Here is a 17,048-nt window from a genome sequence, read left to right as displayed (position 1 = left end):
TTTTGGACATATGTACTCATTTCTGTTGGCATCCACTCTTTATGACAATCCCACATGAAATTCATAGATAATATCGCCTCCAGACTCCAATACCCTCCGCTCTCTTATTTCATGACCATCAGCATTAACTAATTAATTCCTGGCATGAAACCAACTTGGGGTGATTGAAGAACACGGAGGAGGCCAGTGCAGCTGGAGAGCTCCCTGGATATGAAAAGCAAGTGCCCCGCCTTGCACGAGCTCAGTCAAGTAGGACCGCAGATGTGATGCAGCTAAGTGATGCTGCAGCCTTAAGTATGAAATGACAGTGAGGTGTATGTGCTTCAGAGTGAGCCCCAGATGAGACAGATCAGTGCAGAGGTGGGGATGAGTAAGTTGGCTTTTGAAATATGAATAAGAGTGTGCTGGTCCTGTCGATTCTCCCACTCTCCTCAGAAACATCTGCACAGGGTACCCCAGGGCAAGGGTCCAGGTCTAGAAACGGGTATCATAGTTAAAGGTACAGGTTTTGGGATCCGATGTAAACTCAGGTCTCAGCTCTGCTATGTACCGTCTCAGTGATCTTGGGCAAGTTGCTTAACCTCTTTGAATGCCAGTGTCCTCACTGGTAAAAGGAGATGTTTGTATCTCCCATTTGTCGGACCCCTCGGAGGCTGTGGGCAGCCCACGTAAAGGGCCCTGTGTGATGCCTCGTGTGACTGGTGCTCATGAGTAATGATGAGTGTCATTCAAAGAATATCCTGTTGGTTGTCTTGGCTCAGGCAGTTTCCCGAGCCTGAGACACTAAGGTTTGGGGGTCAGTGTGAGGAGATGGAAGTGCGGCCTTGTGCAGAACTGGGGTTTGTGGCTTGCCCACCTGGAAGGCTGGCTTCCTTCTTTCCTGGGAGGTGAGAGAGGAACCAGAGCTACGCTCATCTGGAATCACCTGAGACCACCTTGGTCATCACCGTCACGGTGCCAGCATCTGCCAGCTTCTGGCTGGGGGCTTATCTACCTTCCCTGATTTTATAGTCACAGCCACCCATAAGGAGGGGTTCATTTGTGACCATTTTGCAGAAGGGGTAACTAGCTCGAGGAGGATCCCTGGCTGCAGAGGGTGGCTCTTCATTGCTAGGGATGGACCCCTAGGAAGATGGACAGTCAGCATTTGTAGGTCTCACCCTCTCTCTTCCCTAGTGAGGATGCCTGTTTCTCTCTAGGTGATTTGCAGGTGGCTGAAGCTCAGCTGTAGATCTGAGCAGTAAATGAAAGTTGAGGATGAAGCTCAGGTCCAGCCTTTCCTGAGGTGGGATCTGTACAAAGCAGTCCCCCCTGTAGTGGCAGCCACCTCTCCAGGAGGTGTCAAAACCCTCTGCGTGTCTCAGCACCACTCTTCCAGGCAGCTGACACTGACAGATGATGGAGAACTGAGAGACCCCGAGACGCCCACCACCTCGGTTCTCCCTGAAGCCTCCGTGCTGACCCATGGGCGGGGGTGGGGGGCTTGTTTCAACCAACTGTGCGCAGGGTGTGCATTGCCAACCCTTAACTAGCAAAAGCCCCTCTTCCTAGCACTTAAAGACCTCTCTGTTGTGCAGGGTGGCCAGATTCAGGAAATGGAAATACGGGATGCCTGTTTAAATTTGAATTCCTTGGGGTGTACTTATACTAGACTATACTTCTAGTAAGAAATTCTTTGATATTCATCTGAAATTCAAATGTAGCTGGGTGTTCACCCTATGCTCAGTGAGTTTCTTCATTGGTCTGTGTACCATGCTCAGCAAGTTCATACATTTCATATATCAAATTCTATTTTATTTTTGAGCACTGATGGTCTTTTTTTTTGTTTTATATATCCTCTTCCTTTTTCCTGGTTGTAGGGGTTGAAACCTTCTCCCTCTGATATTTGAAACAATATATTCATGGGCCTCTGGCAGACACAATTCTTTCACCTAATACTTTTTTTTTGGCAAACTTATGATTCGGCATAGATTTCAAACAGGAAGAGTGAAGAAAAAAAAGGACTACCATACTTGCTGATTATATGTGGGAAACTAAGAAAATATTTACAGCTGGCAGAAGGTTCACCATGTTCTTGTATATTAATATTTTTGGCCCTCTCTCAGTTCTCTGGGACAGTTTATTTTTTATTTTTTATTCTTTTTCATTTTGCTGTTGCTTTATAAAACATTCCAACGTGTGGAACCAACTGCTTCTTTTTTAGTTTTTAAGCTTAAACAGTTTTCTTTTTAATTTTATGACTTTACTATTATTATTCTTTTAACCAAACAGTGCTGTGTCCAGTGAAGGGCTCTGCAGCCAGCATGGCTTTCTGCAGCCGAGGCAACTGTTACCCTGACTGCAGAACAAAGGCATGAAGGCTTGATCTGAAAGTGCCAATTTGCAGGGAACGTATTTGATGGCTTCACCGAGCTTCTGCTTAAGAAACTCAGAATTCTCCTCTTTACAAGCCCATTATGCTTTGCTTAGTCACAGCAAAAGAACTCTTCTCTTGCTTCATAAATAGTCTACATGCCACACACCTCAAAGTAACAATTAACATCATTCTCTGGGTCTTATTGAAGAAGAAATGTGCCGTACTCCTCCCACAGCACCCTGGAAGCCCCCTCCTTCTGCATTTGACCTAATGATCAGTTACTACTCCAATTAGAGGCCCCTCATCGGGTCAAGGGCCTGATCGTGTCCTGAGTGTCCCCCTCCCAGCCCTCCCCTCCCCTCCCCCTTGCCATCTCTTAGGATGTGAGAAAAGCCCGGCTCCTGTGTGAAAAGAAAAGTAAGCCGAATGCGAGGGGAGAGAACCAACTTGGATTTCGAAGTGTAAATCACTCTCACCGTCTCGGTCATTTAAGGTGCTAAGTTTCCAGGCACCCTCTCCCGTGGCTGTTAACGTGACAGCGGAGAGGAGGCTGTGAGCTCCACGGAGGGGCAGACCATTTCCATCTGCTATGAAGCCCCCACGCTTGAGAAGGAGCCTGGTGGGAGATAAGAATGTCCTGAGAACAGAGGTTTCACCTCAAAAGGGTTTAGGTGTAGCTCATAGTCACAAGTACTGCACTCGAAGGGGAATTTAAGAGCAGTAATCCTCTGTTCTTCCAGAGATACTTTACTTCATTGGGCTGGCAATGGGGAGGGTTTTGGGCCCAGGGAGGGGCAGGTGCCGGGGATAATGCCCACAGAGGGTCAGACAGAAGGGTCTGAAGGCAAACCGGATCATTGGGTGGGGGAACGGTGGGAGATGGTTTCTATATTTTGTTATATAACATTACAACGCTCATTCGTTTACTCGCTCAGTGGCACTGAGTATTTTTTAAGTCCCTTGTGTGTGTTGGGCCTGGTTCCAGGCACTGGGCACACAGCAGAGACAAGACAGACCTAGTGCCAACCCTCAGGAAGCTTCCAGTCCCATAAACAAACATACCAGGAGAGTTTCAGATGGGGATAAGTGTTACAGAGATAGAGAGGGTGATGTGGGGTCAGGGTGGTCGGTCAGGGCCCCCAGTGATGCAGCGAGGCCGTCCTGGAAATAGCAGAGGGAAATGTCTCTGGGGGCTGGGCCTTGCAGGTTGGGGTAGTAGGGGGGAGTTCAGACATTCTTCCAAGTGCAGTGGGAAGTCCTTAGTGTGTTTGGACAGCTCTGTACAGTCCAACCCACAGGCTTTCCAACCTTGGGCATGTCATAGGATTCCCCATGTCCCATTGTCCCCCAGACAGAGTTCTCTGATCTTCACATTACCAGGGACATCAAGGAGTTCAGAGCTGAGGTCAGACCTTGGAGAGAGGGGAGAAGGGCTGTCACTCCTGAAACGTTTTAGGGAACTTCTCCTTCCGGACTTGACTTGGTTCTGGGGTAGCTAATTTTACTGCACAGTTGGGCCATACCTGGCTGATCATCAGGCTTCATCCTTCTGGCTGCAGTGGTCGGTCTGACAGCAGGATGTGTGACCCAAGAAAGACCAATCTAAGTCCTTCCCTGGGATTTTACGAACAGACACTAGGTTGGGGTGACAGAAATTCTCTTTTTGTCCCGAGGCTGGGATAAGGAAAGCTTAGAGCTGACCATGGCCAAATGCCCTCTTTTCCTATTCCTACAGCCGCTGCACCCCCTGCATCCCCACTGTATGGAAGAAGTCTCAGTGCTATAGGAAAAACCAAGGCAATGTGCAGAGAGTGGAGAGATGAGGGGAGGAGGGAGAGAGAAAGGGAGAAGGAGAAAGAAAGGGAGAAGGAGAGAGAAAGGGAGAAAGAAAGAGAGGGAGAGAGAGAGAGAGAGAGGAAAGATCTCATGATTATTTGACTGTCTGCAGCCTCCTGAGGCCAGCTCTACCCCTGGATTTCCCAGTTACTTGGACAAATAAATCCCACTTCAATTTTGTTTGTGTTGGGTTTCCATCACTTCCAACCAAGCAGATTTGAGTCCATTTCACTCTGGAATCTCATCTAACTCTTCAGCCCCAGGGTAGATGGTGTGGCTAACTGAGTATCTTAAGATTCTTTGTGCCAAATAGTGTTTGCCTTAATTTGCTTGATCTTGGGCCCTCAGGGACTCCAACTACTTTTAGGGGCTGGGTCCAGTTTGGCCACAGGTCATCTGTTCACCCCGCAAACATTTGCTGAGTTGCCTCTTTATGCCAGGGCCTGTGTTAGACCCTGAGGATGTATGTCGATAAAGCTCAGCCCACAGCCCACACAGCAGCTGCTGGAGAGTTAAGGAAATGGCACAGAGGAGCCACAGGTGGCTCAGGGACCAGAACCAAGATCTTAGAGCTCTGTGGACTGCCTCGTGGCTTCCCAGTGACTCTAGTTAGTGCCTGGAGCTGCTCTATGGCTGTTTCTTTCAAGAGCCTCATTTCCTCTGTTGAGATGGGAGTAGTGCTTCCTGCTGCGTATATCATTTAGCTGTCAATCTGATGACGTCAATGGCAATGACAATAGAAATAATAGCTGAAATTTATAAAGCACTTAGAATAATACATAATTCCCAGGCGTCATTGCATTTCAACCTCACAACAGCTCCATGATGTGGGAATGATGATCATTCTTATTTTGCCAAGGCAGACACAGAATCAGAGAAGTGAAGCCACTTGCCCATGGTCACACAGCTATAAAGATAGAAACCCAAGATCCAGATGCACTTAGTCATCAGTGAGACTCATTTCAAGTGTGAAGATCACCTGGAATACCTGTTTAGGCCTCTTAGGTAGATAACAGACAGAAATATGTTGTTCCCCATGGTGCAGTCTGCACAATTAGAATACTCTAAAGGAAGTGACCAGCATCGCTCTTTTCTGTGCCCCTTCTTTCTCCTCCTGCTGAGGCTTGAGTGAAAGGCCCTCCAAATGAGTATTTGTTGGGTATTTGCTGAGTGCCTGGCTCCCAGGGTGGAGCCGGTTAGCACACAGAGTGGGCAGCACGGCTCTCTCTGAATAAGTGGTCTCGGATCTGAGTCTCATTCTTCTACCTGGATAGTGCTCAGCACACAGGAGGCTCTCAGTGGACACTGTTTTGTTGAGTGAAGGCTGTCCCAGCCATTCTGAGGACAGAAGCCTCATCTAGGGCATGAAATGCCAACATGAGGGGTTCAGAAATGTGGTCCCCACCTCTTTGTCAAGGAGAGGGCTTTTCCTATCATGGACATGGAGACGAGACCCACTGGGACGCAGCATATTTGATCTAAAAGGCAAATGGATTTGTGGATTGATCTCTTTCAACATCCTTCATACTGGTGTCTGGGGAGATGTCTTTCAGGCTCCTATTGTTTGTTTTCAGATAACTTCATATAAAATGGATTTTAAATGAAAGCCTGGGGGCTCTGTGAGATCTAAAAGACTAAGCTGTGAATGTCTATTATTTCAGAGATTTGCTGGCACTGTGATTATTGAGGTGCTCACTATGTACATACCAGGTCTTTTGAAGCTAGTGTATTGGATCAGCAGCTGCCATTGCTCCCACCTCCTGGCAGCTGGATCACTGAAGAGGCTTCACAGGAGCGCTTGGGTGTGAGACTGGGGAGCTGCGTCAGGCAAATAGTTGAGGGGCTGTGGTCTGCAGCCAGCCTCACAGGCCTTCATTTCTTTGGGTTTATGAAATGTTTACAGTCTGTTGATGCTATACATGATGGAGGTGATCCTGGGCTCCAAGGTATTGGGGTCACCCAGACTGACTGAGGACATCGCTGGTTCTACTGGATCAGAGGGAGCTTGGAGACTCCAAGAAGAATGGAAGCTCATTGCTGGAAACCCCTGAAGCCCAACAGACAAATGTGAGAGCCCCAATGCCCTGCTCATCAGCTTGACCTTTGTCCTGGCTGGGGAACCTATGAAAGTTTTGGTCTGGGTAAGGGCCCACTGTGACCTGTTTTGGTGGCTCTGGCCTGGAGAATGGGCTGTGAAACAAAACTGGAGGCCAGGGGACCAGTGGGAGGTTGTTATTGGCATCTACACATGTGGTGATGAGGCCTGGGCCAGGGAAATGGCATTTGGGTTGGGGAGAAAGAGCTAGATATGGTGCAACTTGGAGAAATTAGGAGACTGTATTAGCTGGGACTCTGATTTGAAGGTGTCAGATATTCAGCTCAAGTCAGCTCAGAGGAAAATGGAATTGTTTAGCTCTCATATTTGAAGAGTCCCCAGGCTTCAGGTACAGCTGTATCCAGGGGCTCAAGCAGTGTCATCAGTACCTGGTCTTCTCCATCTCCTGGCTCCGTGCTCCCTGTGCTGGCTCCTCTCAGGAAGGCTCTCTCTGGTGTTGGCCTCCAGCAGCTCCAGGCTCCAGGTGGGATGGAGGTTGCCCCTTCCCTGTTGCTCATGCATAGCCTCAGGATTCTCTCTTGACGGGACTGTTGTGGGTCATGTGCCCATTTCTGACAGAATCACCATAGCCAGAGGACAGACAAGCTGACTGATGGGCTGGGGCCACACGGCCACTCTAACCATATGGATTGAGAGTGCAGCAGGCTGGTTCCTGAGGAGACCACCAAGGTGTGGGCAAGCAAAACCTGGCACACGTCCACTGCCAGGACGTGGAGGCCCAATGGACATGGGGAGAGGAGTGGGTGTCACAAGTGCCTCTGGGTGTGACCCGAGGCTGGGGCTGGTTGCCACGAGCTGAGTACACCATGGAGGGCGTGGAGGAACAGGGAAGACAGCAATGATGTGTGGACCAAACAAAAGCTGAACGACCCTGCGGCTCTGCCTGACTCGGGTTCTCCTGATTTACAGATGTGCAATGATGTGGCTCTCGTTTTCCTATAACTCAGCTGTCGTTGCCACTTTATCTGTTATTTAAGACCCTGTCACCGCACTGTGTGTTACCGCTCCTTGTTCAGGGAAAATAGATGAACCAGTGCAATTTTGCTTTTTATCTCCTGGGACAATCATCTTATCACACTGGTGGTAATCAGGATGGGTTTTACAGGAAAACAATTTTTTTTTGGTCCAATTCAGAAAATGTTTTGTTGATAAATCCATTGTGCTGGGGAACTGTGGAGGCCTGAGTTCAGGGATGTCTTTGGGGGTATTGGGGTGGCCTAGCCATTTGAGTAAATTGTAAGGCTCCTTCCCCACCTGGCTTGGGAGGCCCCAACCCACCTCTGGTCCTTTGCTGGGTCGTCTATGAAAAATACATCTTCCATCCACATGTTTCTTACCCTTCAAGACTGAACTCAAGTCCTCAGGGATCATAGGGTCTCCCACTGTCCTTGAGGACCCTCTGCATGAAGGGGACAGAGGGGATAACCCACCTGTGGCCTTTCCCAGTCTCTTGGTGACCGTGTGTCCAGGACAGGTGGCTCTACTCCCTTGGTTATGGTTTGGCACAAGTGAAGGCCTGAGCCCGAAGGACCCCTAGGTCCCACTGCTCCTGTACTCTGGTCTCTAATAATGGTGTCTCAAGTAAACCAGGAGCCCCAGGCAGGAGCACCTCCACCAGCCAGGCAGGGGCTACGCAATCCTGTGCTTGAGGTCTGTGGCTGTCCACCTAGCCAAGCCAACACCCCTGTTTTAGAACAGATAATTTGTATCATTCCCTTCAGCAGCCTGTGATGAAATCCAGAGATAAAACAATTCTCTAGCTATGATATCAGGGGGAAATCAAAGGAAAGTAATAGAGAATTAAAAATAGGATGAATGACCTGTAAATCCTCCAGGCTCAGCAGCATTAGGAGACACCAGGAGTGGGCAGATGCCCAGGCCTGTGTTTAGAATCACCGTGAAGGTGCCCCACAGACACTGCTGACTTAGGGCAGGGCGTATTGGCTGCTCAGATGCCGTGGTGACATTGCTGTTGGTGACATGATTTTGTGAAACAGACCTTGGTCTTGGCTGAGTGCATCCAGTAGTTTTATTCCTGGAGAATTTAAAGCCAAGTAAAACCGTGCAAAAGAGACCATGCATCTGTACATGTGAAATGACTCTGTATTTACATGTGAAAGGGAGGATGGTTTTGGGCTTAGATGGTTATTGGTTATAAGCAGGATTTTTACCTACGTGAATGTCCAGTGGGTTATCCCTGAGTCATTGGGGTGGGGGACGTTTCCCTGTGGTGCTGACTGTCCTGTGCATTGTCAGACAACCTCTTCTTTAGCACACCACATGGGCCCGTCCTTGTGAAAACCAAAGCATACCTACCTCCCCCAGAACTTCTAAAATGCTCCCCTGAACCTGACGAGACCCCTGCACCCTGCGTTCAAAGCTCACAGCAGGCCTGGGGGAAAACGTCTTTAAAAGTCTGCTGCCTTTTAAAGACCTTGGGCTCAGTGCTGAGACCCCTGAAGTGAGTTAGGGTCCCTCTCAGTGTTAAAGGTGCTCATAGCTCAGCAAATTTCAGAATCTTGGGACATTTATTAGTAAGAATCAGCATTTCCAAGCCCAATTTATGCATATATCCATTTATTTATCAACTACATATTGACACCCTACATAGATCAATCAGATAACAAAAGGCAATTATCTTATAAGGGGGTGTACTGGGTTGAATAATGTCCCCCCAAAGTTCATGTCCACATGGAACCTGTGAATGTGACTTTATTTGGAAATAGGGTCTTTGTAGATGTCATTAGTTAAATTAATGTGAGGTCATACTGGATTAGCGGGGCCCTGATCCAGTAGCTGGTATATTTATTAGAAGGCCACGTGAAGATGCAGACACACAGGAAGGGCCATGTGAAGCCAGAGGCAGAGTTTGGGGTGATGTGGGAGCCAGAAGGACCCTCTCCAGAGCCTTCTGAGGGAGCACGGTCCTGCCTGCACCTTGATTTTGGACTTCCGGCCTCCAGAACTGTGAAGGAATACATTTCTGTTGTTTTAAGCCACGCAGTATATGATAATTTGTTACAGCAGCCCTAGCAAACCAATACACGTGGGTTTTAACAACCACGGTGCAGAGCGTTGTGTGATCTGAGAGGAACATGACTGAGTGTGTGGGCCCCAGGGAGAGCGGCTATCTTTGCCTGTGAGCTGTTAGACCAACTGGGACTGGAACTGTCCTGGCTGGGCACTTTCTGACCTCATGTCTCACTGTGAGCACCCCTGCCCCCAGCAGGTGACCAGGGCATGGTGCAAAGAAGGGTGCTGAGTGTGGTTTGGTGGCTCCAGGGCTGGGTTCTTTGGTCTCACAGACCTGGGTCCACATCCCAGCCTTGCCAGGCCTTGGCCGTGACTCTCAGGCCAGCCTCCCAGGCTCTTTGAATCTCTGTCACCCATAACATGGGCAGAAAGCGATGACCACCTCACAGGGCTCAGGGAGCAGCCAGCGACCTGTCACATGGAGCATCTCAGGATGGAGACCTACCTTCATTGTCTAAGGGTCATAGCATCATCCTATGGCACAGCTGGCCACAGCCTCACTAAATGTCCTCAGTGTGTGAAGCATTTGAGGTATATTTTATAAATGAGCTTTCTCGGAAGGTACAAAGTTGGAAACCAGAGGGAGAAGAAGGCCGGAAGGATGGAGGTGTTGGGGAGAAACACATGACTACTGCAGAGGGGAAATCACACAGGACTCTGAGATGTCACCTGCTTTGTGGATCTTTCTAGAAACGTCTGCCTGAAATGTTGCTAAGGAGCCTGTCCAGCCTGGTGCAGAAAATATCTCAAATTGCACTGGGCTGTCTTATGTAATTCATTTTATTTGTAAAATGGCTACCCATGAGCTCTCTTTAGAACTTCTCCAGGAAGCAGGGATTTCAGAAAAATGTGTGGGAAAGACTGAAAAAAAGCACTGGCCTTTTCTAGACATGATTGTAAATTGTAACTGATGCAACCTAAGTTAGAGAAGAGCTAAGTGTTCTTCATCTGGGATTGTCGATGTTTGTTGGGTCCTCACGTGCTGGCACCATGCCCGTGCTATACTATTTGCAGTCTTTGCATCAATCCTGCAAAGCAGATATTATTAATCCATGCAGATGAGGAAATTGAGGCCCAAAGCTATGGTGCTACCAGCCTGGCCCAGCTGATCACTGCATATAATGAAATCTCACATACCTTTGTTTGTTAGCTGCTCTGTTATTTCATGTACCATAAAAGTGCCATGATCTGGAAAGGAGGCTTGCATATAAGCACATTTAAAGTTGCATTTGCTGCAGGAAGACTTGGCAGAGAAGTCACCTAGCACGCATGATCCCCAAGCCCTTGCTGTTGCGTGGGAGGTGTGCTTTGGCCCGGCATGGCTGGACGGGGCACACCTCAGAAAGGGCTTGGGTTGAGGATCCTGCCCTTGCAATGCTCTGGATAGGGCTGGAGGCCAAGTAATATCTAATCCACTATTGGTGGCATCTAGAGCAGGCAGCCCCTGGAGCCTAGCAGATTGTTTCAGTCTGTTCTCTGTGGAGAGAACTCAGACCTGTGGAGCCAGCTCCTTGCTAAGCTCTCGAAAGAGGGAGAAAGGGAACCTCCAATTCCATCTGGTGTCTGTTCTCACCCAGCCTTTTAAACCTGACCTCCATCCATCAGTCATGAATTGCATCTTAATTTCAGAGACATTGAATGTGAAATAATGTGCATTTTAGAATCAGCAAAATACAGGGGTTTGCCCCCAAGTCTGGTGAGAACAGAGACCTGTCTCCATAGCGTGAAGAGCTCTGGCCCCGGCCAGGGTCTCATGGGACTTAGGTGCCCAGGAACACAGGGTGGGCCCAACAGGGACCTCACTCCTATGCTGCTCCCTGCTCTTCTGCCAGATCATGTTGCTGCGATTTCACAGTGCAGTATTTCTGGGGCTCCCTCCTGGGCCATACACGCAGATGGATTTAATCTCCCTCTCCGTGGGTGGCTAGTGTTGACAGCGAGTTTCAAGGTCAGGGGAGTGGAGAGATAGATGACAATGTCCCCATGGGAGATGCTGGACATTTGCTGTGAGTGAGCTCACGAGGAATTGGGCCAAAGATGAGAGGAGACGCTCAGCCCTGCAGCTGCAGGTGCTGTCAAGTGTTCACAGGTGGCTCTGACAACTTGACAGTCTCTTAGAACCTTGGCTTTTTAACCAGAAAAGTGTTAGAAATCCTCACTGTCATCAGTTCTGGAAGCTTTAAAGGTTCATGACTTGATGCTTTGTCCAGTTTAGTTCAGTACACACTCAAATTCATTCATTCCTTCATTCAACCAACATTCATTCATTCACAAATATTTATGAGTGTCATGTGTGCATGTATGGGGGAGAGCAAGACTAGTGTGGTTCTGTTGTTATGGGCCTTCTGCTTTGTCAACCCTAGTGAGTGTCGGGCCCTATGAGGGGCTCTGAGTGACGAGGGAACGATGGTCGGTAAGCCCAAATCTGAGCCTCCAGGAGCTCCTGGCTCGTGTGTGGAGGGGGAGTGTTGCTGTCCAGTCCCATGTGGGCATTGAAGGAGGGAGCCAAGGTGTCCTCGAGGACCCACCTGTCCTGGCACAGCTCACTGATGATGTCCTGGCACAGCTCAAGTGGGTGTCCTGCTGAATCACAAAAGATGGGGACCAGGAGGGCAGTGTCCCTGGCACAGGGAACCATTGGCACAGGCACTGGGGTGGGAAGCGGCTGTCCACAGCCCCCCAGCCATGATGCCATTCACTCTCACCTGATCACCTCCCACCTGGCCCTTACCTGGCCCCTGCATGGCCATCTTCCTCCTTCAGTTGCTCTCCACCCTGCAGCCAGAGGGGGCTCGACAATCACAAACTGCCCGGCACATGCTAAGGACAATGTAAGTGTTTGTTTTTAGGGTCAGGCTGTTCTTGTGGTGGCCACAGGCCCTACCTGGGATGACTCCAGCCCTTCTCATCCCCTCCTCACAATCTGTGCCCCTGCCACACTGGGTGGGTTCCCATCTAGGACACACTTCATGTGGATTCCTACCTCAGGGCCTTCGCACTTGCCATTCCCTATGCCTGGCATATATTTTTCCTGTCTTCCTCTCCCCTTAGAACTTAATTCTGCTGTCACTTTCTCCAGGAAGCCTTCCCAGACCAGGCTGGACACCCTCTACAACCTGTGGCACCTCCATGTCTTTTCCTATAGTGTGATTTCACAGTGAGTTTTCACAGTTGTGTTTGCTCAACACTGAACTCTCAGAGTCCAGGACAGTGATGGCTCCTGGCTGGCACTCAATAGGTACTTGTTAAGCAGAGGACAGGGACAATGACTGCGGGAATGGGGGGTGTTGGGAGTGTTGTGCTGCTGTTCTTTGCACACATTCATGCCAACTGGTTCCAAAGAACCAACCGATTGGCCAGTGTCCTGTGCATGGGTTGGAAGTTTGCAGAAACCAGGACACTGCAGGAGCAAAGGAGCTCTGTCTTCATGCCAATGTCTTCTTCTCTCCTTTTGGGTTTCCTGCTCCCGGAGTGAGCACTGCAGACCTAGGGAAGGTGTACAGCCAAGCTGGGCCCTCAAAAGTCCCCGCTGAGCTGCTCCCCAGCTCAGCCACGCATAGTGAGGCAGAAGACCAGCTCTGAGTTCCTTGGCTCCTGTGGGTTTAAGTTAAACTCTCAGTGTTTTTTCAAAGTAGATTTTTAGGGGATAGGGTGTGGGTATATTTTATACAGAGTATGTTTCAAATCAGAGAGAGAGCATTTTCCCCCTTCTTCTTCCCGTGAGAGGCAGGGGGTCTAAGACACTTCAATAGCTTTCATATTCCTTGCTCCAAATATATTATTTCAGCACAATAGTTTCTTTGCAGGAGAATTGCTTAAATGATTCAAAATGGATTTAAAAATATATTTCAAGTTTTAATTTTATGCACAGAACATTAATGAGTGGAGTGCCTTAGAGACTGCCTGTCAGTTTAACATATTCACAATATTCTCAGCACAGATGTTATTCCATCTAAATCCTTTTAGGGGGAAGAAACCAGTAATTTTTTTCTTGGTGGATGTCAGAAAATACATTATTTTTGAAATTGTATTTTGATCCCAGAATTCTGTGCAAAATATCATTGAGAGGGTCTGTGTTTGTCATGTCACTTGGACACCAAACTTTAAAAAAGTCAGGAAAGGAAAAGCAGTCCAGAACCTTCCATTTGCTTCCTACTGTTGTCTTCTCTCAATGAGGACTTTGTGCTGCAGCAAACAGGATGTAAAATAATGAAAGCTTCCCTGAGCTGTGTGTTTGAAGGTTCGACATCTTTTAAGCAACAGCAAGGGGTTGGACAGAAATATTGGGCTTGATGCAAAAACATTCAGAAAGAGGGACTCTCATTTTTTGTTTTGTCCGCTCTAAGATGCCACTCCCGTTGTTAATGCTGCGTTATCCCCTTTGCTTCTCAAACGATGACTCAGGCTGAGTCATTTTTGTATATCTATATGCTAGCACCAAGTTCATTTGTTCATAAATATACATACATAAGAAATGCACACTCAAAGATGAATATTTTCCTCTGGAGAGGGGCCAGCAATTTATTGTCTTACTCTTGCACTGAGCAGTGATGGGAATTTGGAAACGACAGATCAGCTTTGAGTGGCCCCCAAGCTGGGTGAACATGGGTGAAATAACTAGTGTCTCTAAATACTTATCTATAAAATGGGGAATGATGGTAGCAACGGGCAGTGTCCTGGGGTCACCAGGTACACAGTCAGAGCCCAGTGAACTTGACCTGATCTTCTTATCTGTCTTGTCAATGTTTTCTTGGCTCTGTCCTTCATGAGGGCTATTTCCCATCTGCAGTCCTGTGCACACAGAACCCTCCATTTTTCCACAGGAGAGAGCTGATTCTTATCCAAGCAGGCTCCATGCCATGGGCTTCTAGCAGGAACTGTTGGGCTCCCAGTCAGGCTCATTACATTGTGTCCCCACCCTCCATGCTGGCTCATGTCAAGGAGGTGGGGCTTCTGGAGTTTGGGGCTCGGTTCTCCCCTCTCACTGCGTTCCCTAGCCACAAGGATCAGGGAGGTTCCAAGAAGACGAGGTTCAAGTGCCATGGGTACCCTCAGCCACTTTCTGTTTAGGATGCTGGCATATCTTAGTTCCTGGTATACAAGAAAGGGACATTAAAAGACCCCTCTCTCCCTTTTGAAAAAGACTATTTTTTTTAAAACAGCACTTTTAGGTTCACAGCATAATCGAGCAGAAGGTACAGAGATTTCCCATGTACCCCCTGCCTCCCCACATGTATGGCCTCTCCCACTATCAACACCCCGCACCAGAGTGGTATGTTTGTTACAACTGGTGAACCTACACTGACGCATCATTATCACCCAAAGTCTGTAGTTTACATTATGATTCGCTATTGGAGTTGTAGATTCTTTGGGTTTGGAGAAATGTACAATGATATGTATCCACCGTTACAGTATCCTACAGAGTATTTTCACTGCCCTAAAAATCTCCTATATTCCACCTGTCGATCTCTCCCTCTCCCCTAACCCCTGGCAGCCACTGATCCTTTTACTGCCTCCATAATTTTGCCTTTTCCAGAATGTTGTAGAGTTGGAATCATACAATATGCAGACTTTTCAGACTGTCTTCTCTCACATTTAATTTCCTCTGTGTCTTTTCATGGATTGATAGCTCATTTCTTTTTAGTGCTGAATAATATTCCACTGTCTGGATGTACCAGTGTATATATCCATTCACCTCCTGAAGGACATCCTGGTTGCTTCCAAGTTTTGGCAATTCCAAGTAAAACTTCTATAAACATCCATATGCAGGTTTTTGTGTGAAGCTGGTTTCAGCTCCTTTGGGTAAATACCAAGGAGTGCAATTGCTGGATCATATGGTAAGAGAATGTTTAGTTTTACAGGAAGCTGCTAAACTATCTTCTGAAGTGACTGCACATTCTACATTCCCACCAGCTCCACATCCTCACCAGCATTTGGGGTTGTCCCTTTCTTCTTCTTAGTAATAAAAAATTTTATTTTGAAAATTACTGAAGTAATGTGTACTCAAATAAGAATATGATTTTCGAGTTTATATAAAAGAACACACGACCTCAGAATAGCTAGAAAAATGTGAATGATGTGAGTAAGGACGGTGATGATTTACCCCTTCAGATACTAGTACATTGCTCTAAAGGCCCCATAACCAAATCAATGTTGATGTAGAGACAGGCAGCTGGATTAGTGAGGCAGTTGGTGATATGTAACTGCCATTATAACTAAGAAGGTATGTGTGTGTGTGCATATATATATATATTATAAACATACACAGAAAGAGAGAGCGAGCCAATGTTCTCTACAGAGGGGGAAGGAGGGACCCTTTGACAAACAGGGAAAAATAAGAACAAAACCAATTGTCCACATATACAGAAATAAACTCAAGAAGGATCAAATACTTACAAGTAATACAATAATGGTAATACTATTGCAAGAAATTGAGGATAATACATGTACACTCTAGGCGCAGGGAAGCCCTTCCTAACCAGAATTGGAAACCTAGAAACTATAAAGAAAAGATTTGTTCTTTTGGACTTTATGAAATTGAGAAGCTCTGTATGCCAATGATATCACAAAGGCAACAAACAAATGATCAATCTGGGAAAAATATTTATAACCAAGATGTCAGACAAAGGGTTAATTTCTATGCAATACAAAAATTCAAATAATCCAGATGTGTTGAAAGTAAAAAGTGAGTGTTTTCCTCCTGCCCCCAAGCCTCTTCCCGAGGGGGAATCTCTTTTGCTGGTCTGATGAATTTCTGTCTGGTTGTTCTTTCTTCTCCACCACACTGCAAAAGGAATTAATTTAAGTTTTCTTTTGAGCTGCAGCAATGGGAAAGCAGGAGAACCAAGCTGATTTTTATTTTTATTGATTTCACTCTTTCCCAGACCTGTTATTTGCATTCCACCTACCATATCTGTGCCATTATTTGCTTAATTTTTTCATTTAAATTTACATACTTTTACATACAGTTATTTTAAATAGAACTTTAAGTCATTACCGTAAATGGGAAACCAGCACTATTTGACATATGTAGAAGGCAGTGGTCATAAAAATAATAAAAACTGATGTTATAAAATTCCAGTTTGATGTAGTAGCTGCTGGCTCTCTTTATTAAAAAGGGTGGTGGCAGCTTTAGGGAGGTGTTAAAGACTGATTAGCCCCCAGTGGAGAATCTCTTTGGCTGAGTCAGAAAGATTAAAAATGAATAGCTTTGTCAGTGTGCATTGTCAGTATGGTTTTCAATGCCACATGTGTCTACAGAATCACCTCGTGACACCCCTTTGGGGTGTGCCTTCTTCTCCAAGGACTGCTAATTTGATGGATCCAAGAAGAAAAAAGCAGGTCTTCTTGAAGTCCATACAGTTTAGAAGTCAATATTCAATCTTCCAAATATTACAGTTCTTCTTTAAGATGAACATGCCTTCAGAGGAAAACTCAAATGGAAGGAAAACATGCATAATCAATCCTACCACTTAATTTCCCAAAACTCCCAATACAGATTTCTATGACTTGAACTTGTCAGTGTTGTATTTTGAGATGCACTGAAATATTTAGAGAAATTTTATTTTAGCCAATGATAACTAAATACCCATGCCTTTTTTTTTTTTTTAAATAAAGGAAGAAGTAATAATCTGGTGAAGTTTTCAGGGTGATCGCCTGTCACTGCTGGGAAAGATATCGTTAATTTCTGGCAAGTCAGAAAAGTAG

The sequence above is a fragment of the Cynocephalus volans genome, chromosome 1 (genome assembly GCF_027409185.1).
Source record: "Cynocephalus volans isolate mCynVol1 chromosome 1, mCynVol1.pri, whole genome shotgun sequence".
NCBI classification, from domain to species: domain Eukaryota; kingdom Metazoa; phylum Chordata; class Mammalia; order Dermoptera; family Cynocephalidae; genus Cynocephalus; species Cynocephalus volans.
Note: the sequence above shows the minus strand (reverse complement) of the source record.